This window comes from Salvelinus alpinus, chromosome 5 (genome assembly GCF_045679555.1).
Source record: "Salvelinus alpinus chromosome 5, SLU_Salpinus.1, whole genome shotgun sequence".
Classification (NCBI taxonomy): Eukaryota; Metazoa; Chordata; class Actinopteri; order Salmoniformes; family Salmonidae; genus Salvelinus; species Salvelinus alpinus.
The window spans coordinates 67,546,275-67,571,552 of NC_092090.1; the positions used below are offsets into that span (position 1 = coordinate 67,546,275).

Consider the following 25,278-nt stretch of genomic DNA (forward strand, 5'->3'; position numbering starts at 1 on the left):
CCCATCAAATGTCCTCCACAATTGATAAAACTAATATGAGCTGATTTCATCCAAATGTCATCCAAATTTGAAGAAAAACATGATATTCACTGTTCGGGAACTTGAAAAAGGAACGTCTAATTCTATACAGTTAAATGTCAACACAGCCGTAGCCACTAGACTGGTGACCTTTACCCTTTTAGCCAAGGTTCCACACACACACACACCGACTCCCACCACATTCCACACACACAGGGAACGGACCCTGGTTACACACAGTGGTGGTGTGTTGAGTCACTGACTGACTAAGCAGGACTATAAAAGAGCACTATGAGGGCTGTGAGCGAGGCTAGCGGCGCATGGAGACTGGACTGAATGTGACAGGGTAGCAGGGTTCCGTGTTGGGTCTGCTGCCCTAGCTGTTCAGAGGAAGACGAGAGAGATACTGGCTGTGAGGACAGCACCTCCAGCTGAGCACCTGCCATCTCTCCTCTTTTCCCCATTCTCCACCTTTCCCTCGCGCTGTCTCACGAGGTCACAAGCACACCCGTAGAGCGAACAGGGATAGGACACACACACACACACACACACACCAGAGACAACACCAGTCCCTCGCTCCACCAGCACATCTGCCAGGGCTTAATCCCACTGTCATCTGCTGCAGGAATGTTGATCTTTAAAAAAGATTATGCTCCCAATAAACGAAAGAGGGGGAAAAAAAGAATCCTATTTTTATCCAGTTGCACCAAATCATTTAATTCCTGGTTTGGTTGCTCCCCTGATGTCAAATTAAATGGTAATGAATAGCTGCAGTAAAAAGTGCATATGCAGAAAGTCACTTGCAGTAAAAAAGCAAAAAGCCTGCCTTGTCTAAAACAAAACAGTTTTTCAATTCCTGGGAGCCCTGTACAGGCAAACTGACAGCAGCGGCCTCATTCACTGAGGCGCGCATATACACAGACACACATCTTTTATGCAACAGCACTTTAGCTAACTTAAAGAAGGGGGTGACTCAATGCTAAAAATTAACACAGATATTGTTAATAACAAGCAGAGTAAAAGTTTCCTTTAAATGGTCCTGAGGGATACGTTAGAGAAGACTGGCACCGTAGAAAATGGCTCCAAGTCACCTCAGACTAACCCATTATCAAGGCACAATGGCGTCTTAGTTTTAGTAGAAACATCAGCCGGTTGTATTAAAACAATATCCTTGATCAAAAGGAATACAGGAGGGAGAGTGATGGAATAACAACACTTGGCTCGCACAGGCTATATGACTTGTTTGAATGTAGCAAATCGCTGCTTTAAAATTGTGGGAGGGAGTTTCCACGAGGCAGCAACTGCATCCCAAATGGCAACCTATGGCAACTGGCAAATGGCAACATACTGATGCGCAACTTTTGACCAGGGCCCATAATGTATTATATAGGGAAAAGGGTGCCATTTTGGAAGCAGGCAGCGTCTTTGTGCCCAAAGACCAGAGAGGAGGTTTGTGTTTCACTGCCCTGAAACCACTGCCTCCTCCAGACACAAAGGAACAGTCTTTAAATACGTTGTGGTACTTTAAAAAAAAACATTTGTTACAAGGAGATCTCTATAGCAGTTCTGTTTCTAGAAATAACGCAGCGCAGAATGACACACGGAAACATACACTTCTGTTTTTCCATGTCGTATGTTAGCCAAGCCTTTCTGGATAAGTGAAATCATTCTTTTTCACCATTGAGAGTAAATGCATGCACCCCCTTTACACACTCAGACAGACAGGCAGCTTCCTTAAATAGAGATGGGAGTGGACTGGGCAAGACGAATGCAGCCATGGAAATTTAAAAAAGGGGTGTCATTTGCTGGTGCCTATAATCGATTAAAAAGCCATTTGCTCCTCCGGTCCCGTCCCTGGTCTGCACTCCTAAATGACGGCCCCACAGAGCCATATGGAGGGGTCAGAGTGACCCAGCCTGTGCCCCAGCCCCTCCTCCCTAGCTTCTGTCACAGTCTGCTAGGCACCTGGAAAGCACCCATGCAGAAACCTCCATCTCTGGCAGACAGTCCAGGCCCTCCGGACCCAGATCTCACTGCCCCATCAACACCACACTCCTTCGACATGGGAGAGGAGAAGCAGGACCAGGACAGCTGTATGGCAGACACAGCGCAGACAGCCAAGCCTCACCAGCAGTTAGCAACGTTTCACAGACCTGCAGCTGACCTCAAACATACTGCATGTGTGCAACATATTTAGTCACCTGCTGTGAGCGTGGTGGGAGGGGCGTTGAGCCAGATATCTCAGTTAAGGGGTAAGGGTGAGGAGAGTCAAGGGGAGAACCAGATGGACAGGCTGGTCGTGTTGTGACATTCAGACAATGTTAAATCTTACTGCCTGTCACACTAATCTGACTGACAGGACAAACAGCTCTGACTGCCATTCCATGTGATGTTTGCTTGGACAAATGCTCGTGTCCTGTCCACATGGCCATGGGTACTACTACCGTTGACTTTAGAGAACTAAAGGTGACTGAACTCTAACACGGTCTCTCCTTAGCACAGGGCTCCCCCCGCCCACAGTGAACACTTAGTGGTCGCGACACAGAGGTCGCTCTCTGAGAGCGCGACACAGAGCGAGGTTTTTTGTCAAATGTTTTTTTAGCACAGAAAACTTGTAAGTGACTAATCCAAACTGCCCACTTCGTGCAAATCAGTGTGAATGCAATGTCTTCAAATCAAATCATATTTGTCACATGCGCCGAATAAAACAGACCATACCGTGAAATACTTACTTACAAGCCCTTAACCAACAACGCAATTAAGAAAATATTTACAAAAAAATCTGTGCAGCGCTCTCTTTATTTGAATGTTATCACCATCCGCATGGCATTGTTTATTCAATCAGAAACAGCTGCTCAGTTATTCCTCTTCAGGTGATGAGCCTAACAGCCTTGTGTGTCCAATTAAACCATGGAGCAAATTAAAAATAGCGGATGCAAACGTCACCTACAAATGATTTACCTGGAAATTATAATCAAATTGTACTTTTTTTCTTCTATTTTCACTAGTCTGTATAAAAAAAAAATACAATACAAAATTACAAACTTCCTAATATTGAGTTGCACCCCCGTCGGTGTCAAAAGCTTTCAGCAGGGATGCATGCCAATATTTACTCCAATGCTTCCCACAGTTGTGTCAAGTTGGCTGAATGTCCTTCGAGTGGTGGACCATTCTTGATACACACGGGAAACTGTTGAGCGTGAAAGACCCAGCTGCGTTGCAGTTCATGACACTAACCGGTGCGCCTGGCACCTACTACCGTACCCCGTTCACTTTTGTCTTGCCCATTCACCCTCTGAACGGCACACATACACACTATGACGCCATTGCCTAAAGGCTTAAAAATCCTTCTTTAACCCGTCTCCTCCCCTTCATCTACACTGAAGTGGATTTAACAAGTGACACCAATAAGAGATCATAGCTTTCACCTGGTCAGTCTGTCACGGAACGAGCATAATGTTCATAATGTATATATCTGACCATTTTATAAAATGGTAGAACTGTGTGATATGATAGCATTGTTGTCCCAAGAAGAATGCAGTGTTGCCAATTTAGAGTATCACTATATTAAAAAGTAGCTTAATTTGACCCCTCCAGCGGCTTTAATTGGTACAAGACTACAGGGACAAATTAAGCTACTTAAATGCTGCCTTTGGGGAGTTGACACTAAAGGTTGACCGATTATGATTTTTTTTTTTTTTTAAAGCCAATTTTTTAATTAATTTGTAATAATGACAATTACAACTATACTGAATTAGCACTTATTTTACATCAATAAAATCAATTTAGCCTCAAATAAATAATGAAACATGTTCAATTTGGTTTAAATAATGCAAAAACCAAGTGTTGGAGAAGAAAGTAAAAGTGCAATATGTGCCATGTAAGAAAGCTAAATACCTTGCTCTGAACATGAGAACATATGAAAGCTGGTGGTTCCTTTTAACATGAGTCTTCAATATTCCCAGGTAACAAGTTTTAGGTTGTAGTTATTATAGGACTATTTCTCTCTATACGATTTGTATTTCATATACCTTTGACTATTGGATGTTCTTATAGGTACTTTAGTATTGCCAGTGTAACAGTATAGCTTCCGTCCCTCTCCTCGCCCCTACCTGGGCTCGAACCAGGAACACATCGAGAACATCCACCCTCGAAGCAGCGTTACCCATGCAGAGCAAGGGGAACAACTACTCCAAGTCGGAGCGAGTGACGTTTGAAAAGCTATTAGCGCGCACCCCGCTAACTAGCTCGCCATTTCACATCGGTTACACCAGCCTAATCTCGGGAGTTGATAGGCTTGAAGTCATAAACAGCGCAATGCTTGAAGCATTGCAAAGAGCTGCTGGCAAAACGCACGAAAGTGCTGTTTGAATGAATGCTTACGAGCCTGCTGGTGCCTACCATCGCTCAGTCAGACTGCTCTATCAAATCATACCTTAATTATAACATAATAACACAGAAATACGAGCCTTAGGTCATTAATATGGTCGAATCCGGAAACTATCATCTCGAAAACAAAACGTTTATTCTTTCAGTGTTCCGTATTTTATCTAACGGGTGGCATCCCTAGTCTAAATATTCCTGTTACATTGCACAACCTTCAATGTTATGTCATAATTCCGTAAAATTCTGGCAAATTAGTTCGCAACGAGCCAGGCGGCCCAAACTTGCATATACCCTGACTCTGCGTGCAATGAACGCAAGAGAAGTGACACAATTTCACCTGGTTAATATTGCCTGCTAACCTGGATTTCTTTTAGCTAAATATGCAGGTTTAAAAATATATACACTTGTGTATTAATTTTAAGTTAGGCATTGATGTTTATGGTTAGGTACAGTCGTGCAACGATTGTGCTTTTTTCGCAAATGCGCTTTTGTTAAATCATCCCCCGTTTGGCGAAGTTGGCTATCTTTGTTAGGAAGAAATAGTCTTCACACAGTTCGCAACGAGCCAGGCGGCCCAAACTGCTGCATATACCCTGACTCTGTTGCAAGAGAAGTGACACCATTTCCCTAGTCAAAATAAATTCATGTTAGCAGGCAATATTAACTAAATATGCAGGTTTAAAAATATATACTTGTGTATTGATTTTAAGAAAGGCATTGATGTTTATGGTTAGGTACACGTTGGAGCAACGACAGTCCATTTTCGCGAATGCGCACCACATCGATTATATGCAACGCGGGACACGCTAGATAAACTAGTAATATCATCAACCATGTGTAGTTAACTAGTGATTATGATTGATTGTTTTTTATAAGATAAGTTTAATGCTAGCTAGCAACTTACCTTGGCGTCTTACTGCATTCGCGTAACAGGTGGGCTCCTCGTGAGGCAGGTGGTTAGAGCGTTGGACTAGTTAACCGTAAGGTTGCAAGATTGAATCCCTGAGCTGACAAGGTAAAAATCTGTCGTTCTGCCCCTGAACAAGGCAGTTAACCCACCGTTCCTAGGCCTTCATTGAAAATAAGAATGTGTTCTTAACTGCCTAGTTAAATAAAGTTGTAAAAAAAGAAATAATAATAATTAAAAAATATAAAAAATAAATAAAATCGGCCTCCAAATTTACCGATTTCCGATTGTTATGAAACCATGAAATCGGCCCTAATTAAATCGGCCATTCCGATTAATCGGTCGACCTCTAGTTGACACCGATGATTTCAATGGTTTTGATAGCATTTAGCGACTTTTCCGACTCAATTCTGTAGCAACGAGAGAGTGGGAGAAGCTGAAAAATAGCTGGCAACACTGGATGAACGGTTTTGACCACAAGTTCTGCTTCACTACACCAAAACTCAAATTGTCTATCATGAAAATTCAAGAAACGTAGGTACATGTCATTTGCGGCACGCATGATCATGAGCAAAGTCATTGTAGCCTGTCATGTCTGCCAGCAGGCCATCTACGAAAAGGTTGCACCGTGTCCATTACAATGCAGATAATGCATACCAACTAGCTTTCAAAAGTTATCCATATAACCAGAGAGTCATTATTTCTATGGCAGATTCAAATGCAATTTATGGAATGGCATAGTTGAAGATAGGCCAGTGGTTTCTATCGGCAATGTTTTCCCTAAACCAATGCTTATGACAAATCCAGCTTCAGAGCCAACCACAGGGCTAAATGGCTAATCTTTTGAATACCGTGTAGTGAACCATGGCCCCAGTCTGAGGTCCTGAGCACTCTGGATCAAGGATCTATTTGTACTTTGCACTGTTCATCTTTCCCTCGATCCTGACTAGTCTCCCAGTCCATACCACTGAAAAACATCCCCACAGCATTATGCTGCCACCACTATGCTTCACCGTAGTAATGGTACCAGGTTTCCTCCAGACGTGACACTTGGCATTCAGGCCAAACTGTTCAATCTTGGTTTCATCAGACCAGAAAATCTTGGTTCTCATGGTCTTAGAGTCCTTTAGAGCCTCCAAGCGGGCTGTCATGTGCCTTTTACTGAGGAGTCGCTTCTGTCTGGCCACTCTGCCATAAAGGTCTGATTGGTGGAGTGCGAGGGGGTCCTTTATGCATTTGAATATTTCCTCAGTACCTGCCTAACTGTATTTCAAACTTCATAATTGAAACATTGCTGAACGTTTTAGCTTTTCAAATATACCACTTCAAAAACATAAGCAATGTCGTCGATTCAATTGTTGAACGACGGCAAGAGAGCTCTCCGATTTGAGGCTATGGGACGCAACGGCTTTGAAATATTTATATAAAAGAAAAAACTTGACGACATTCAAATACTTTCAGCTTTGATCGAATGTCCATACAAACTATGGACTTACAGATCCATAATTTACAAGAAACTGGATAAATTATATACAGCTAAGCTGCACTGTTCCGTGACTGAACAGTGAAAAAGATCAGTGAAGACTGAATCAACTGGTACAGAAGAACGATTATGAATGTTTTCTAATAAGTAGTATGTGAGGGGTGTCCATTGGTCTGTGATAGGCAGCTCCAGAGCACCGTATCGCACACCTACAATGAAAAGTAGTTCTGCTAGCTGTTGAAACACGACCACAGACACTTCCATTCAATACAACAGTGTTGTTAGGTACAGTCTCTAATGGCTTCCAGATTAACCAGCCAACTCACCCGCAGACACCCACACCACTTCCAAGAGCGTGAACATACACCCACGGAAAGACTTAAGCGTACATGGCAATGGATGGAAACGGTGATTCAAATTGTTATGTTAACTAAAACTACAGCAGATATAGTGAGAAAACCCATTCAGAAACACTTAGTGCCATTGACGCTGGCACATTAAGTGCATCTGTAACACTGCAAAAATGTGTGTGTGGGGGGGCTGTGTATTCTCCTGAAGCTGTGCCAAAGAGTTTGACTAGCGGAAGCCCCCTCTTCTCCCCCTTTCCCCAGTCTGTCTCAGTGGATACGTGACCAAACGGCACCCTATTCTCTAAAGCCATTAAAACACTCATCTACAGGCTGTTAGTGCTGGAGCCCATCCAGTAGCAGAATGCCCATGAAGATAGACAGACAGACACAGCCCAGTGTGGTGAAACACGGGCAATGGTATTGAAATAGCCTCATTCCGAATGGGGGACCCACATAGCCGAGACTATTTTAATCAAAGTAAACAATCCTATAATAGGCAGAATCGTATCTGTGTGAAGTGCTGAAGAAGGGTGGGTCGACTGAAAGGGAGAGCGCACTAAAAGGATAAGTTAATATGGTCTACTTTATTCCGCCTTGAGAATGAGTGACACAGCTTGCTGGATCAGAGGTTGTTGGCACCTTAATTGGGGAGAACGGACTCGTGATACTGGCCGGAGCAGAAAGAGTGGAATGGTATCAACATTTCCATTTGCTCCGTTCCGGGCCATCATTATGAGCCATCCTCCCCTCAGCAGCCTCCTGTTTGCTGGATAGACCTCATTGAAAACACAAAAACGCAGAAACAGTAAAAGAGAGGAAAGAAATGGAAGAGAAAAATAGGGCACCATCTCAAATCGAGCGGTGCATTTTATTGCTGCTGGATCATAAATGACTGTTATATGCTGTATACATATACAGGTGATGCTTAGTGACCGTTAAAGCACATTCAGAACACTTTCACCCATTTCTCACCTGCCAACAGAAAGCCTGACGGTGTTAAGTTACAGTAGCGCACTCTCACACAGCTTTTAATGTTACATTTCAGGACTTGTAAAAATGTATTCCCATTCAAAGATTTGATTTTCCCTTAACCTTTAACCCTAGCCCTTAACCCTAGCTCATAACCAACACCTAAGACAAACCCTAACCTTAAAAAGAGGCAGTGTAAAAGTAAACTAAATGAGAATGAACATAACTGTTCACTATGCTTCAAATAAACAGCCTGACATCTGTTATGACTGGGAAGTGATACTCAACATCGTCCATAGCCCAGAGATCAATATGTCTCGAGTTACTTTCAGTATGCGTTGTGTATCAAACCACAGAGAGATCCACATGAAATTTAAATCTGAATGTTGTGCCACACTGCAGTCAGAAGTGTGATTTCCAGAAAACGGAAGAAAGAGTTGTCGGTACTGGACCTCCACATCTCCCTGTCCTCCCTCATTTGGCAGTTTTCAGGAAGTGTGCGTCTGTAAAACTGTCCAAACGTATCACCCTCAGTCTCCATCTGAACCATGTGACTTGTCGTGGTTTTTCAACTCAAATCAAACTCCGATATTTTGCTAGTTGTAGTCAAAACCAAAATGGAAGGCGGTCTATCATCAAGGCCTCATTATGGTTGAGGGTTCCTTTCAAATGTCCCTTCAATGGTTCAATGCTCTGTGACTGTATATCCAAGAGTGCAATAGATCACGCACAGATCAGGAAGTCAGCCATTGCAGTAGAATTGTGCAGTGTTATGAGTAGGATTAGCAGGTCAACACTAGTCTTCATTGACGCCCCCTCCCTCTACCCTGAGGCATCCAGAAATGAATACGGCGGACTGAATACATAGATGGATGGGTACACAGTAGCACTCTGTGACTGACGGGTATCCTTTGTCGGGCGTGTCAAGATGCATAAAGCAGTCAATGGCGCACAGCCAAATCTACAAGCCAGAGCAGTGACCTCGGTGATGATAGATGGATTCTCCAGACAAGCTTTTGGTCCTTTCTGTACATCTCCCTCCGCGCCACACACGCCACACAGGAAATGATGCGAGAGGCTGTGTGGAAGTAATCTAAATGAAAGAGACCATAACTGTTCACCGTGCTTCACTAAACAGCCTGACATCTCTCTGTTATGACTGGGAAGTGATACTCAACATCTTCCATAGCCCAGAGATAAATATGTCTCGAGTCACTTTCAGTATGCGTTGTGTATCAAGCCACAGAGAGATCCAACGTCCACATAAATCTGAAATGTAGTGCCGCTCTGCAATCAGACAGTCAGTCTGGGAGAAGTGTGCTTTCAGGGAAGAGGGGTAAATTTAACATACAATTATGAAGCTTGCCTTTCTATTTCTAGAAAAAGATCAATGTCAATCACTTGTCATTGTCCTTTATTGTATTAACGTTAAACGTTAGCGCGGAACCCCTTATGTCAGACAAATTTGATTCTGTAAGTCCCTCTGTCCGCGGCTATTTGCAGATGTTATTATCAAACGAGTCTCAATCTCACGACAGGAAAGTAATCTGCTCTCCTCTTATACACTACATGACCAACAGTTTGTGGACGCCTGCTTGAACATCTCATTCCATGGGTATTAATATGTAGTTGGTTCCCCGCTTTGCTGCTAGAACAGCCTCCACTCTTCTGGGAAAGCTTTCCACTAGATGTTGGAACATTGCAGTGGGGACTTGCTTCCATTCAGCCACAAGAGCATTAGTGAGGTCGGGCACCGATGTTGGGTGATTAGGCCTGGCTCTCAGTCGGCGTTCCGATTCATACCAAAGATGGGGTTGAGGTCAGGGCTCTGTGCAGGCCAGTCAAGTTCTTCCACACCGATCTCAACAAACTATTTCTGTATGGATCTCGCTTTGTGCACGGGGGCATTGTCATGCTGAAACAGGAAAGGGTTTCCCCAAACTGTTGCCACAAAGTCCGAAGCACAGAATTGTTTAGAATATTATTGTATGCTGTAGCGTTAACATTTCCTTTCAGTGGAAGGGGCCTCATCCAAACCATGAAAAACAGCCCCAGAACATTATTCAGCCTCCACCAAACGTTACAGTTGGCACTATGCATTGGGTCAGGTAGCGTTCTCCTGGCATCTGCCAAACCCAGATTCATCCTTTGGACTGCCAGCTGGTGCAGCGTGATTCATCAACCCAGAGAAAAAGTATTTCCACTGCTCCAGAGTCCAATGGTGGCAAGTTTTACACCACTCCAGCCAACGCTTCGCACTGCGCATGGTGATCTTAGGCTTGTGTACGGCTGCTCGGCCATGGAAACCCATTTCATGAAGCTCCCGACGAACAGTTCTTGTGCTGACGTTGCTTCCAGAGGCAGTTTGGAACTCGGTATTGAGTGTGGCAACCGAGGACAGACGATTTTTACGTGCTACACAATTCAGCGGTCCCATTCTGTGAGCTTGTGTTGCCTACCTCTTCGCAGCTGAGCAGTTGTTGCTCCACGACGTTTCCACCACACAATAAGAGCACTTACAGTTGACCGGGTCAAATATGGCAGGGCAGTCATTTTAAGAACCGACTTGCTGGAAAGGTGGCATCATATGGCGGTGCCACGTTGAAAGTCAATGAGCTCTTCAGTTACGTCATTCTACTGCCAATGTTAGTCTATGGAGATTTCATGGCTGTGTGCTCAATTTTATTGCTATTATAAACTGCTATTATAAAACCTTATTGCTTAAGTAGCTAGCTATGTAGCCAATACGTGTATGTTTGGTATAAACATTATTTAGAACATTGCTTTTTATTGTTCTAGTTACAATGCGTTCACTGGTAAAATGACTGAGTGAAGGAAATTAACTGTTGCATGTAAACGGCTATGGAATTAAAGTCCTGCGTCAGTACTACAACATTAAAACGACAGTCAGAGGATGGGTACATAACGGGAACATTGTTCTGCTGTTCTCATTCGTTGCACTATAGTAAATACATAAATTGTAGTTACATTCTCTGTAACAGGCAAGGAAGGCTAAAGTGCGGTTCAGATTAGACGTCCCATTTCCAGAGAACTCCCCAACTTGACCGTGCCGATTTGATGTGGTCTATTCAACCAGGCCTGTGAAAGCGGGCACGTAACAAACAAAAAAAGTCAATGTGTCACACAGTAGAGACAGTAAGTCTTAGTACAGACTTCAGCCTCTAAAGTTGAGATTTATTTTACTCCAGTGAAACAAGATAAAAACATAGCCTGAACATTTCATTTATGACACAGTATAAATTAAATGGGTGCTGACAAGCTCAATAATTTTCAGAGGCAACAGAATTATAGCGTTATCAGGGAAGTAATTAAAGAGTTCGGGGGAGAGAGAGGGAGAGAGAGAGAGGAGGGAAGGAGTTTGAGAGCACTTACTGCGTGGTGTACAGTGCAACAGCCAGCTCTCTGCCTACGCTGGGGCCAGTTATTGGCAGATCTAGGGTGTTAATAAACTAAACAATATCACATTATGTGGTGGTGTGTGCCAGAGCCCTGCCTGCTGTGAGATCCCAGACTGACTGATCCGATGCCAGCTCCCTCTCTCTCTCTCCCCCTGCCCCTCTCACACCCCCTATATCTTTAATGCTCGATTCGTACAACCCGCTCAGACACACAAGAGTTTCAAGCGAGAGCCCAACCAAGGCCACAGCGTGCACAGAAACGTTCATACGTCAATATCAGCCACTGTCTGACGGCCAGTTCAGTATTGAAAGTCTGAGTGCCAGAAGCCATTTCCTGGGTTAGGGTTAATTAAGAGCCTGTATGAAATGGAACCGTGGAGAGCGAGATCGGCATGAACAAAAGCGCCATGGTTTCCAACAGCAACAGATGCTAAACGTCATTAGGGACTTCCATGCCACTTCACACACGGCTGCAGGAAGAACGCTACAGAGAGCGGAGGAGAGGATATTTGCTTTGGGACTGTTATATCAGGCCACAAAGGAGAACATATGCCATCCTTGTCAGTGACCTGTGCTACTCAGTTTCTCGGTTCTGCTCCCCCAACTCCATTAGACAGAGAGGCAGGGCTGAGGAGAGCACAGCTGCCCTCTATGGGTGTAAATAAATCCAACACACACAGTGGGTTTTTCTCTACGACGTCAACGCTTGCAGGAAAGTTGTTATGCTCAGGTGTGTATGCAGCACTAATTAGCCAGCTTATCTTGCTAATGTTGCAAAACGCCATTCTTGCTCAGTCATCAAAAAGAGAGTCAGTGATTTTTTCACTCTCAATTTCACATAGCACAGTGAGTGGACATAATGCTGGGCATTTGGAATTCGTTAACCTATTTTCCCCCTCATAGAAAACAAATTAAATCCATCCATGCCCATGCACAGTAGTCCAGATACTATTGGTGTCAAGATCCATTATATCGTGTGCACTTTTCAACATTAAAAGAAAGAAGAAAGAAATGAAGAGGGAGTGCGGAAGCAGGAAAGAGTTTTGGGGGTTTTAAAATGTTAAACTTGAAAACAATGAAATTCAACATAGTGTACGGATAGGGAAAAAAATGCATTAGAGGAATTGCCAAGCAGTGCATGTGAATATGAAACCCTGCAATACAGCACAATAATTACAGTTCAATATGGCAATCCATTAATATTTCGGTCAGGGGTCAGTGCATAATTACAACAAGGTGTGTGGACATAAGCATCGCTAGACAGACTTACTCTTCTGTCCAAGAGAAATTGATGAGGAAGCAAATGTAAATTGGCACCTCCCCAGACTGTTTTGCATATCGAGCCAAGTGGCAATGGAGCAAATTCCCCTCGTGTCATGAAGGCTGCATAAATTCCCCCATTAGAGGTCTGGGAGTCAGATATCGGAACGAGAGGAGCCCTCCAGCCCACCACCGGCTTCTCCTAGAACACCTCAACCGTGGATGAGAAGACCTATCAAGGACCTGAACGGCTCTCAACAAATAAACGTGAGGCCGGGCTGGGGCGCGGTCACTGTAGCATGGAGTCTGAGTAGGGGGGCTCCTACCCCCCCAGCCCTCACACATACCCCTAGGGTCTCCTTGGTGCTCTCTAACACACAAGCAAGCAGACAGACAAACAAACCACACAGAGAGAAAGACCACACACACGTCATAACATGACGCATGTAAGAGCAACAGCGGCTCCAATGAAGCTAGAACCTGCAACTAAATCTTAAACAACCCACTGTCACAATTAAATCAAGTTATAAGTAGACCACTAGACACCAAAGGAATGAGGGAACCGCTTAGAAGACAAAGTACTAATGATGTTTATATTTCCCTTGTCATCACAACACAGGAAATATGAAGGCACACCCCGGTGGGAGGAGGGGAGGGGGGCGACTGAACGAGGCAGCAGCCATTTTCCCACTGGCGTGCCTCACAGTGCACTTGATGGCTGTCATGTTGACAAGGGTCATTTGGCAGAGTGGGGGCAGGGTGTTGTCCACTCCAATACAGTACGGGCTATACGCAGTAGTGGGGGCAGGGTGCACTCCAGTACAGTAGTAGCAGCAGCTCCATTTCTCCCGTTCACCACAAACAATGCCAGCATGCAAAGCCCTAGCCATCTTGTATTCCAAAACAAGATAGATTTTGATGCATCTTTGCCCATCTTTAGGTGTAGTAGAGTCCTGTACTAGTAGGGGTTAGAGGTCTTCACGGGTCCAAATGGTTGATCCGTGGCTTTCCCACCTGACCAGATATGCATAAATAAAGCGTTTCAAAATGTAGACCCGTTTGGAATGGACCCGAGGACAGTCAGACCCGTGATCAGAATGAGAGAGAAAACTCAAGACTGCCAGCGCCATCAATAAACAAGCGATATTGGCCAAATGATCCAGTCACGTGTCCTTAACTGCCTATGACAACAACAATAAAACACAAAAAAAAATGTATGTGTAGCATATTCATATTCATAGCCTATTCTTTCAATGGTTCAGCTGTCAGAGATTTGAGTGTTAAATGCATTGCATGCATATACAGCGCATTCGGAAAGTATACCATATTGTGATACGTTACAACCTTATTCTAAAATGTAATCAATTATTTTCTTCCTCATCAATCAACTCATAATGACAAAGCAATAAACACGTTAACATTTTTGCAACTTCATAAAAAAAAAAATGAAATATCACATTTACATAAGTATGCAGACCCTCTCCTCAGTATTTAGTTACGGCACCTTTGGCAGAGATTACAGCCTCGAGTCTTCTTGGGTGACGCTACAAGCTAGGCACACTTGTATTTGGGAAGCTTCTCCCATTCTTCTCTGCAGATCCTCCCAAGCTCTGTCACGTTGGATGGGGAGCGTTGCAGCACAGCTATTTTCAGGTCTCTCCAGATATTTTCGAATTGAGTTCAAGTCCGGTCTCTGGCTGGGCCACTCAAGGACATTGAGACTTGTCCCGAAGCCACTCTTGCGATGTCTTGGCTGTGTGCTTTGGGTCATTGTCTTGTTGGAAGATGAACCTGTTCCCCAGTCTGATGTCCTGAGTGCTCTGGAGCAGGTTTTCATCAAGTATCTCTGTACTTTGCAACGTTCATCTTTGTCTCAATCCTGACTAGTCTCCCAGTCCCTGCCGCTGAAAAACAACCCCACAGCATGATGCTGTCACCACCATGCTTCACAGTAGGGATGGTGCCAGGTTGCCTCCAGACGTGACGCTTCGCATTCAGGCCAAAGGGTTCAATCTTGGTTTCATCAGACCAGAGAATTGTCTGAGAGTCTTTAGGTGCCTTTTGGCAAATTCCAAGTGGGCTGTCATGTGCCTTTTGCTGAGGAGTGGCTTCCGTCTGGCCACTCTACCATAAAGGCCTGATTGGTGAAGTGCTGCAGAGATGGGTGTCCTTCTGGAAGGTTCTCCAATCTCCACAGAGGAACTGTAGAGCTCTGTCAGAGTGACCATCGGGTTCTTGGTCACCTCCCTGACCAAGGCCCTTCTACCCCGATTGCACAGTTTGGCTGAGCAGCCAGCTCTAGGAAGGGTCTTGCTGGTTCCAAACTTCTTCCATTTAAGAATGATGGAGACCACTGTTTTCTAGGTGACCTTCAATGCTGCAGACATTTTTTGGTACCCTTCCCCAGATCCGTGCCTTGACCCAATCCTGTCTCGGAGCTCTACCAACAATTCCTTCGACCTCATGGCTTGGTTTTTGCTCTGACACGCAATTTCAACTGTGGTACCTTATATAGACAAGTGTGTGCACCGTTCCAAATCATGGCCAATCAACTGAATTTACCACTAACGGAATCCAGTCAAGTTGTAGAAACATCAAGGATGATCATTGGAAACAGGATGCACCTTAGCTCAATTTTGAGTCTCATAGCAAAAGGGTCTTAAGGTATTAAGGTATTTCTGTTTTTGATTTATAATAAATGTGCTTCATCATTATGGGGTATTGCGTGTAGATTTGAGGATAATTTTTTCAATCCCTTTTAGAATAAGGCTGTAACGTAACAAAATGTGGAAAAAGTCAAGGGGTCTGAATACTTCCCAAAGTCGCTGTAGGCCTGTACGATATTCATATTTAAATATAAAAAGGAAGAGAAGCTAAAGTCCAGCCCTAGAGAAACGAGACATGCCGATGCCATGTTCCCAACACCGACATGCATTTCGTAATACTTGTCAGATAAGCTACTACTGCTTCACAGATAAGTGCACAAAAGGAGGCTAATTTGATACATTTTCAAAATGAATATTTTATACAAATAATTATATTGTTAGATATGCCTTGACCCAATCCTCTGGTAGGCCTAAAACAAACAAACAGTTCCTCACCTCAAGTTCAACCGTCGGTGTCAGTTGGAGCGCTGGTGTGCACTGCCTTCATAAGCCTGCACTTGCTAAGCCTAATAATAGCCATACCACATCACACAGTCAAAAGTTTAACTTAATTAAAGTAATATCAAAAGTAAGTAATTGTTTTCAGGGAATCGACAAACAGGTTATTATATTGCGGCATTAAAATAAGTTTTGCATCACACCTTCTTAGGTTTTTTCCTTTTCATGGTTTGAGTGAGAGTAGCCCTACTAGTAATTATATTGTGGCAAACAGTTAGAAATTAAATTTGGCCAAAGAAAATGGCACAACAGAATGAAACAAAACATTTGTTGTATATTTAAAGAACTTGTTAAAATCAAACGTTTTGAACAGGCTTATATTGAAGCAATAACCAACGAAAGCAAGTGCTTACCGTAGGCCTATCCAACAAATGACAGCAACAGGCTAATGCTACCAGGCCTACTTTTACCCCAAAAAAGTATTTTAAAAAGTTAACTTAAACACAGTTCAAACTTAATTTAGCCAACAAAAGTCTCAACAATGAAAAGAAACACACAAAAAAAAGTATGCATATCTTAAATAGTCCAATAATAATAAAAAAAACTACGCTAAAACAAATACAAAATAAACTCAATTAAAGTTAGAAAATTGCGTCAAACCTGAATAGCGAGTTGCACACATGCAGTCCATTTTACCGCGGCTACGTTCTCATCTACAATATTAAAACTTGTCCCCGAGGACATTCTCCTTGTTTGTCTTCTTTTCACCAGACCCTGTCCCCTAACTTTTATTTTACTTCAATGAAAAAAGGCCTTCGCAATCAACAGTAGCCTAGGCTCCTTTCACTCGCTCTCTCGTCAACAGCAGGCGCAAGTGAGGTGCGCAGCCCAAATTAGTTTCAGGTTGAAATAAGCAATACATTCTATTGAGTTGCAATTGGCTGACACCAATAACAAGTTTGCGCAGTTCTCATCACCTCACACACATTAAATTAACAGAGGACTGGTCCAATCAGGTCCAGTTGGTAAATCAATTTTAATTGCACATACTAGAGACAATTATTAGACCCAACCCAGATCCGAGACAAAAGTCCTGCTTTGGTCCCGTGTCTGATCTCGGAATTTTGGGTCTGATGGACCCGTGAAGAACACTAGGAAGGGCTAAATACCCCCCTTAAGTCTGATGGAACACCAGTGGCAGCATGCCTAGCCCTGCATGGCCAGCACCTCTTCCTGTCAGTCTGTCTGGTTTGATAAAGAAACATGCCTGCAATCACATTAACAACCACAACAAGAGTACTCAGCACTGGTATGGCCTGGGCATGGCCTGGGCACAGGCTACCAGCATTGAATACGGTCAATAATCATTATCAACATGCACAAGGCACCAGCTTGACACGATGTGAGCAATGTTAGACCTAAGTGGGTTTAGTCTAGGATTTTTGGGCTATATTCATCTAAACTGACATTTTACAGCTAAAGCATTTTAGCTAGTGCATATCAATTAACACTAGTAAAGGAGTTAACATGTAACTCGCTACATTCTTGGTGTGTTACTTGCCCTGAGATATGGCTGGAGACAGCTATGTGGTCTACCCCACAGCCATGGCTCAGGGCCAGCATGTTGCTCATGTTCTCGCTGACGCATAACCAAACACAGCATACTATAACAGAGCCTGATCAGGAAAAAAAGTGAAACAGTAGTGGCTCATCGTTCTCGAACAATGATAAAACAGCTACAAAAGCAGTGGAAAACAAGAGATCAGTAACAAGCGTCGCGACCACTGCAGAATCAACATGGCTATTCTTACAAACGGCCCTCAAAAGATATTAAGGTATGTTTGCATTTTGATTATTATAGGCCATATGTTAAATGTTTAAAACCACATAGAAGCCATGCAGCCACGCTACATTACTTCAGGCCAAATATACATTTGATTTACTGTGTTTGACTTCTAAATATGGTGTGCTCTTTTCAAAACGCAATAACTAAAAGTAGACACCTACTCATTCAAGGTTTCTTAATTTTTACTATTTTCTACATTGCAGAATAATAGCGAAGACAAACTATGAAATAAACATTTTAGATTTTAGGTTATTCAAAGTAGCCACCCTTTGCCTTGACAGCTTTGCAAACGCTTGGAATTCTCTCAACCAGCTTCACCTGGAATGCTTTCCCAACAGTCTTGAAGGAGTTCCCACATAGGCTGAGCACATGTCGGCTGCTTTTCCATCACTCCTCGATCCAACTCAGCCAAAACCACCTCAATTGGGTTGAAGTTAGGTGACTGTGTAGGCCAAGTCATCTGATGCTGCACTCCATCACTCGCCTTGGTCAAATAACCTTTACACAGCCTGGAGGTATGTTGGGTCATTGTCCTGTTGAAAAACAAATGAGAGTCCCACTAAGCGCAAACCAGATGGGATGGCATATCGCTGCAGAATGCTGTGGTAGCCATGCTGGTTAAGTGTGCCTTGAATTAGAAATAAATCACAGTGTCACCAGCAAAGCACCCCCACACCATCTCCTCCATGCTTCATTGTGGGAACCCCACATGCCGAGATCATCCGTTCACCTACAATGCGTTTCAAAGACACGGCGGTTGGAACCAAAAATCTCCAATTTGGACCCATCAGATCAAAGGACAGATATCCACCGGTCTAATGTCCACTGCTCGTGTTTCTTGGACCAAGCAAGTCTCTTATTATTATTGGTGTTCTTTAGTAGTGGTTTCTTTGCAGCAATTCGACCATGAAGGCCTGATTCCCGCAGTCTCCTTTGAACAGTGGATGTTGAGATGTGTCTGTTACTTGAACGCTGTGAAGCATTTATTTGGGCTGCAATTTCTGAGGCTGGTCACTAATGAATTTATCCTCTGCAGCAGAGGTAACTCTGGGTCTTCCTTTCCTGTGGCGGTCCTCATGAGAGCCAGCTTCATCATAGCTTGATGGTTTTGAGACTGCACTTGAAGAAACTTTCAAAGTCCTTGATATTTTACGTATTGACTGACCTTCATGTCTTAAAGTAATGATGGACTGTCGTTTCTCGTTGCTTTTTTGAGCTTTTCTTGCCATAATATGGACTTGGTCTTTTACCAAATAGGGCTATCTTCTGTATACCACCCCTACCTTGTCACAACACAACTGATTGTCTCAAACACATTAAGAAATTCCACAAATTAACTTTTAACAAGGCAAACCTGTTAATTGAAAGGCATCCCAGGTGACTACCTCATGAAGCTGGTTGAGAGAATGCCAAGAGTGTGCAAAGCTGTCATCAAGGCAAAGGGTGGCTACTTTGAAGAATCTCAAATATAAAATATATTTTGATTTGTTTCACACTTTTTTTTGGTTACTACATGATTCCATATGTTATTTCATAGTTTTGATGTCTTCACTATGATTCTACAATGTAGAAAATAGTACAAATAAAGAAACCCTGGAATGAGTAGGTGTATCCAAACTTTTGACTGGTACTCTACACACACAGAAGTAAAGACTGGGTGATTCAGATTTAATAGTCTTCCTGGAAAACATTGAGCCATTCCCTGGCCCCCTGGCCAAACTAATGGTCCATGTCAGACCATGAGCAAATGTGCATTCTTTGGACCTGAATTCCTTACTGTCTCCCAGCTAATAAAAATAATGAGTAAAATGATCAACTGAAAAACATGTAAGCAAACCCACCTGAATAGCCACCATCAAGTCACATTTCAAAGACAAAGTAATCGTTTCCCAGTGTGCCTCGGTGTACAACTTCCAGATCCAAACGTCGGTACAAATGTCACACTTTACAATATGACAGCGTTTCAGTCTTAGGTTCTTCTGAATCTGAATGTCAGAATTGCAGCAGGCATCTTATGTGAAACCAACCCAGAACAGACGAACCCTGAAAGCTCCACCAAGTATACACTAACTCATAGGGTTATAAAAACCCTGGTTCACTGCATATTTCTGTAAGTAAACCAAGGCATTTGTTTACCCAACATGTGTTCTCCTGTTTCACACCCCCTTCGAAAACCCCATTAATTGCAGTAGTGAGCATGTCTGCCTGTCTGGTCTGCCTGTGTGACTATGAGCGACCCGAGGGCTGTGAGGCTGTGGCCATGGAGTGATTGCTTTTTAGAGGTCCCCACTGCCGTCTGGATGAGGTGCTGAGGAATGAGCTCATTTGTCAGGCCCCAGTAGTGTCCAATGTGCAGCAGGCAGGAGGAGTGGGATTCCGGCCACGCTTTATCGGGGTTCTGCATACAGAAACAGGCGCTTGGGACGACCGAGGAGAAGATTGGACTGACAGGCAGGCAAGCTGACGGGATGATGGATGAGTCAGAGGCTGCATCTGAAATGGCACCCTATACAGTGCACTACTTTTGACCAAGTCCCATATCGCTCAGGTTAAAAGTAGTGCACTATATAGGGACAAAGGTGCCATTTTGGACACAAAAGAGAGGCTACTCTGTTTTCACTTCCAACACAGGTACGCACCCCCATCTCCCACTCTGATCGTTATACATGGAAGAGGAATGGATGGAAAATCTAATGGCAGAGCTGCGTAGCCTATACCCAGTCCCACCCATCAAATAGTACAAATACTCCTTCCAATGTGTCATGTTTGCCTCCTGAAAAACTAGCTTGAGATCATACAAGAGAAATCACATGTATAAAACCCATGCAAAAGGAAATAATTCACATCATGACATCCGTAGTACAGCGTGTGGAAAAAGCTACTAAGAGTAAGAGCATGATCTGTCTGTTAAAACAGAGGCCAGCCAATACATTCCCCCATTATGCTTCTCCAGGTGCGCTGACAGGGGTGGTGTCAGGACTGCATGTTCTGCCTGTCTGTTGCAGCTAGCAACACAACAACAACAGCTCCCCACCCAATCTCATCAATGTCCTGTTACCGTGACGACTGCCTCGGTCATGTCAGAAGGAGAGGGGGGTAGTGGACTTTCCACATCACAGAGGGAGGGCAGGAGAGGAGGGACCAGTAGTGTACATTTTGAAAGATTCACATAGAACTACCAAATCCTCTGTGAAGAATTGGGCGGAGAATAAAGCACCATGAAAATCCCTACACTTCAGCAGCAAGCAGTTTATCCAAATTAACTCTGGCTCTCCTAACTCCTCTACACCCAGGGCTCTAAATGAACCTCTCATTGATAGCACTAGCGCTCCCAACTTAAAGTTAGGCGCACGAGAAACAGCCTATATTAATTCAAACTAATATGTAATACTTTAAATACATTTGTTCATTATAAAAGTTAAATGTTGATGGGTATATGCCTTCCAAATGAAATTGCAAAGTAATGTGTGGTATACTAGGTTTCTACATTGTGAAAGAAACGATTTTCTTATTGAAAATTGTACACGGTCTCTTTAAAAGCATAAGGTCTGTGGTGACCACATGCCAAGGGGCCAAGGATCTGGTCTAGAAGCACGGTTGACTGTTCCTACAGTTTTGCGTCAGTACTGCAGTTTAACTGGAGACAGGCCAGAAAGACAATTTCCATAGACAGTCACATAGAAGTCATATTTGAAAATTCCTAATGAGACACTTTAGTCATCACCTGTGCACAAAACATCCATTGATGAAGGAAAGTAACTGTCGCTGAGGTTGATCATTTTCCAATCCTCACAGCCAGAGATAAACATTTTAGATTCATCCAATGTCTACTATGTTTTTGGATGAAGTGATGACCTCATTTCTGCTCCCTTTACGCACAGTACATGTGACTTTGGTCCGTATAAACTGGATGTAACCCAGCGCATGCGAACAGGAGCAGATTACCTTTAAAAATAAAAATAGTTTTTTTAAGTCGGACATTTTGGATGAAGTCTCAAATTATTATTATACCCCAGTGCCACATGCCGAAATCTGAACATATCATTGATATCCTGAAGAAGCGATGCCTTATCCTTTCTTTCTGTGCCCCCAAATGTTTGGATATACTGGTAAAGTTAACAGGTTGTTAGCTAGCTAGCCAGCCAATGAGGTTACATGACTGAACAAAGTGTTAATCAAATGGTTAACGCAAGAGTAGTTTCAGAACAGCCCACGACATGGTTTATGAATAAAAGGCGGTCCAGGTGATTTATTATAGGAAGAGGAAAACGTTGCGCTAGTAATATGGGTCAAATCTATTGACCTGGTTAGTGGTGCAACCATGATGCTATCAAATCTGCACTCACTTGTTTCTCAAGGACAGGGTTCCCTAACTACAAACACCAGCAAATCAGCTCCAAGTGATTTTAATTTTGGAAATCTGTTCCAAAGTATTCCCACAGAGATACTCAGCGGCCAATTTGGTACCGGGTCGGGGCACGGAAACCGGGATTCGTCGGACCATGTGATGTTTTTCCACTCCTCAATTGTCTAGTGTTGGTGATCGCCTGCCCACAGGAGCCGCTTCTTGTTTTTAGGAGTGAAACCCGGTGTGCAATAGTCCATCCGTGACAATGACCGACGAGTTGTGCATTACTAAATACTGTTCTGCACACCACTGTTGTACTGCGCCGTTATTTGCCCGTTTGTGGCCTGCCTGTTAGCTTGAGCGACTCTTGCCATTCCCCTTCAAACTCGAATGAACGAGCTGTTTCCGGCAACAGAACTGCCGCTGACTGGAATTTTTTAATAGCACCATCCTCTGTAAACTCGAGACACTGTCATGCGTAAAAAGCCTAGGAGGCCGGATATTTGAGATAATGGAACTGGCGCGCTTTGCACCGACAATCATACCGCGCTCAAAGTCGCTTAGGTGACTCGTTTTGCCCATTCTAACGTTCAATTGAAAAGTAACTGAAAGGCTCGATGCCCGTCTGTCTGCCTGCTTTATATAGCAAGCCACGGCAACGTGACTCACTGTCTGCAGGAGCGAACCATTTTAGTGAACGGGGTAAACAAACTGGCCACAGTGTATATACAAAAGTAAGCAAAGTCTGAAATTATGTTTGAGTCAAATATTCTATCTTTGTGCTTCAAGGTAATTTTTGCAGTCTACAAATTATTTGTTTTTATATTCCGGCCCCATGACCAGCCGCACAAGGTACTCTGAAACAACGGTACAACGAAGCCTCATCACTACAACAATTATCTGGAATATCTTTTTCTTAGTAGCACAGTGCCCCCCCCACCCATAAAAATAAACTCCTGGTTGCACAAAATATTTTGTCGCACTTTAGAGCTTGCCTACGCCTGTCCTCTTTGCCTGGCCTTGGAGAGAGAGGAGGGTGAGGGAAAGAGCGGGAGAAGGCCCTGCTGCCAAATGGATCACACAAAGGTTCAGAGGGCAGGCAAATTATGTTCTTTGCTGGCTGTTTCAAAATTGAATGGGGAGGTTGGAGAAGAGTTCAAGTCGATTGAAACGTGCCCCCCGGGTCGGCAGATTCAGCTCAAATGGCAGGAGTCATTGTACGTCTCAATCCATTGCAATATTTACATTTAAAAAGGATCAGACAAATAGCAAATACCGACCACATGAATAGAGTATCCCTTGCAAAAAGATGCTACTAAGCTGTTCAAATAACACCTTTGGAAAGAATCAAGGGATCCTATCAACAACAGGACAGAATATAAAACAAATTGACCTTTAACAAAATAGAAAAATTAAACGGTAGCGCTGAAGGGATGCAACCATTACACAGACCGGGGGAGAAACTTAATTCCATCTCAGCAGGACATTATTGTAAATGTGATCACTGTCTGCAGCAGCTCCTCTTAAGTAGATTTCGTGTCTATGGCAACAATCTAGGCAAGGGACGGAAGAGGGAGGGAAAGAGGAAGAGGATAAGCCAGAGCAAGTGAGAGACAAGGTGGGTGCGAAAAGGTGAGTTAGAACCAAGGGGGGTGGGGAAGTAAAGGGAGAGTGAGAAAATAGGGGGGGGGGGGGGGGGGGGATAGATCCACTGTGCTTTTTCCCCAGGTAGCCTTTGTTATGCCAAACTGCAGATATTTTACAGGTTCAGAGAACCACATCTAGCATAAAAGATCCCAAACATATTCCATACGCACAAAAAGCTTTTATCAAATTTTGTGAACAAGTTTGTTTATATCCCTGTTTGTGAGCATTTCTTCTTTACCAAGGTAATCCATCCACCTGACAGATGTGGCATATCAAGAAGCTGACTAAACAGCATGATCATTACACAGGTGCACCTTGTCCTGGGGACAATAAAAGGCCATCCTAAAATGTGCAGTTTTGTCACACAATACAATGCCACAGATGTCTGAAGTTGAGGGAGCGTGTAAATGGCACGCTGACTGCAGGAATGTCCACCAGAGCTGTTTTCAGAAAACGTCATGTTCCTTTCTCTACTATAAGCGGCCTCCAAAATTGTTTCAGAAAATTGTGCAATATGTCCAACCAGCCTCACAGCAGTTTGCTGAACGTTGTGAACAGAGTGCCCCATGGTGGTGGTGGGGTTACGGTAAGGGCAGGCATAAACTACAGACAACGAACAATTGCATTTTATCCATGGCAATTTGAATGCACAGAGATAACGTGACGAGACCCTGTGGCCCTTCGTGCCATTCATCCACCGCCTCGTGTTTTCAACATGATGATGCATGCACTAATGTCGCAAGGATCTGTACACAATTCCTGGAAGCTGAAAATGTCTCAGTTCTTCCATGGCCTGTATATTCACCAGACATGTCACCCATAGAGCATGTTTGGGATGCTCTGGATTACAGTGTACGACAGCGTTTTCCAGTTCCTGCCAATAACCAGCATCTTCGCACAGCCATTCAATAGGAGTGGGACAACATTCCATAGGCCACAATCAACAGCCTGAACAACAATACGAAAGGAGAGGTGTTACGCTGCACGAGGCAAATGGTGGTCACACCAGATACTGACTGGTTTTCTGATCCACGGCCCTACCATTTAAGGTATCGGTGAGCAACAGATGCATATCTGTAATCCCCGTCATGTGAAATCCATAGATTAGGGCCTAACGCATTTATTTAAATTGACTGATTTCCTTATATGAACTATAACACTCAGTAAAATCTGACATTTTTGCATTTATAAATTGTTGTTCAGTATACATTAAGAGCTCCAGAGGAAGAGAACGATTACGGATCATCATTTTATAGAGAGCTTTCCATTCAATAAAAAGCTGGAATTTTCTGCCAGGACAAGTATTGATTTGTAGCCTTTCGCTGGTAAACCTGCCCAGCACAGGCAGAGAAAGGAGGGATGAGGACATTCATGTCCTCTAGGCTATTCTCCCCTCAAAGCAAGAATATCACAGATTACATCTATATAGTACAGCCTCACCACACTAAAAGAGGGACTTCATTCTTTCACTTTCACTCACATTCTTTCACAAAAATGACAATATAAATTGTTAAATAACTACCGGTACATGATGTCAAATA

The 25,278-nt window shown here is 43.5% G+C and overlaps 1 protein-coding gene across 6 annotated transcripts in view; it reads right to left on the minus strand.

Annotated features, from left to right (window-relative positions):
* Positions 1–25,278, minus strand: part of LOC139576570 (splicing regulator ARVCF-like) — a 233,329-nt gene that overhangs the window by 167,168 nt on the left and 40,883 nt on the right. The window lies entirely within an intron of this gene.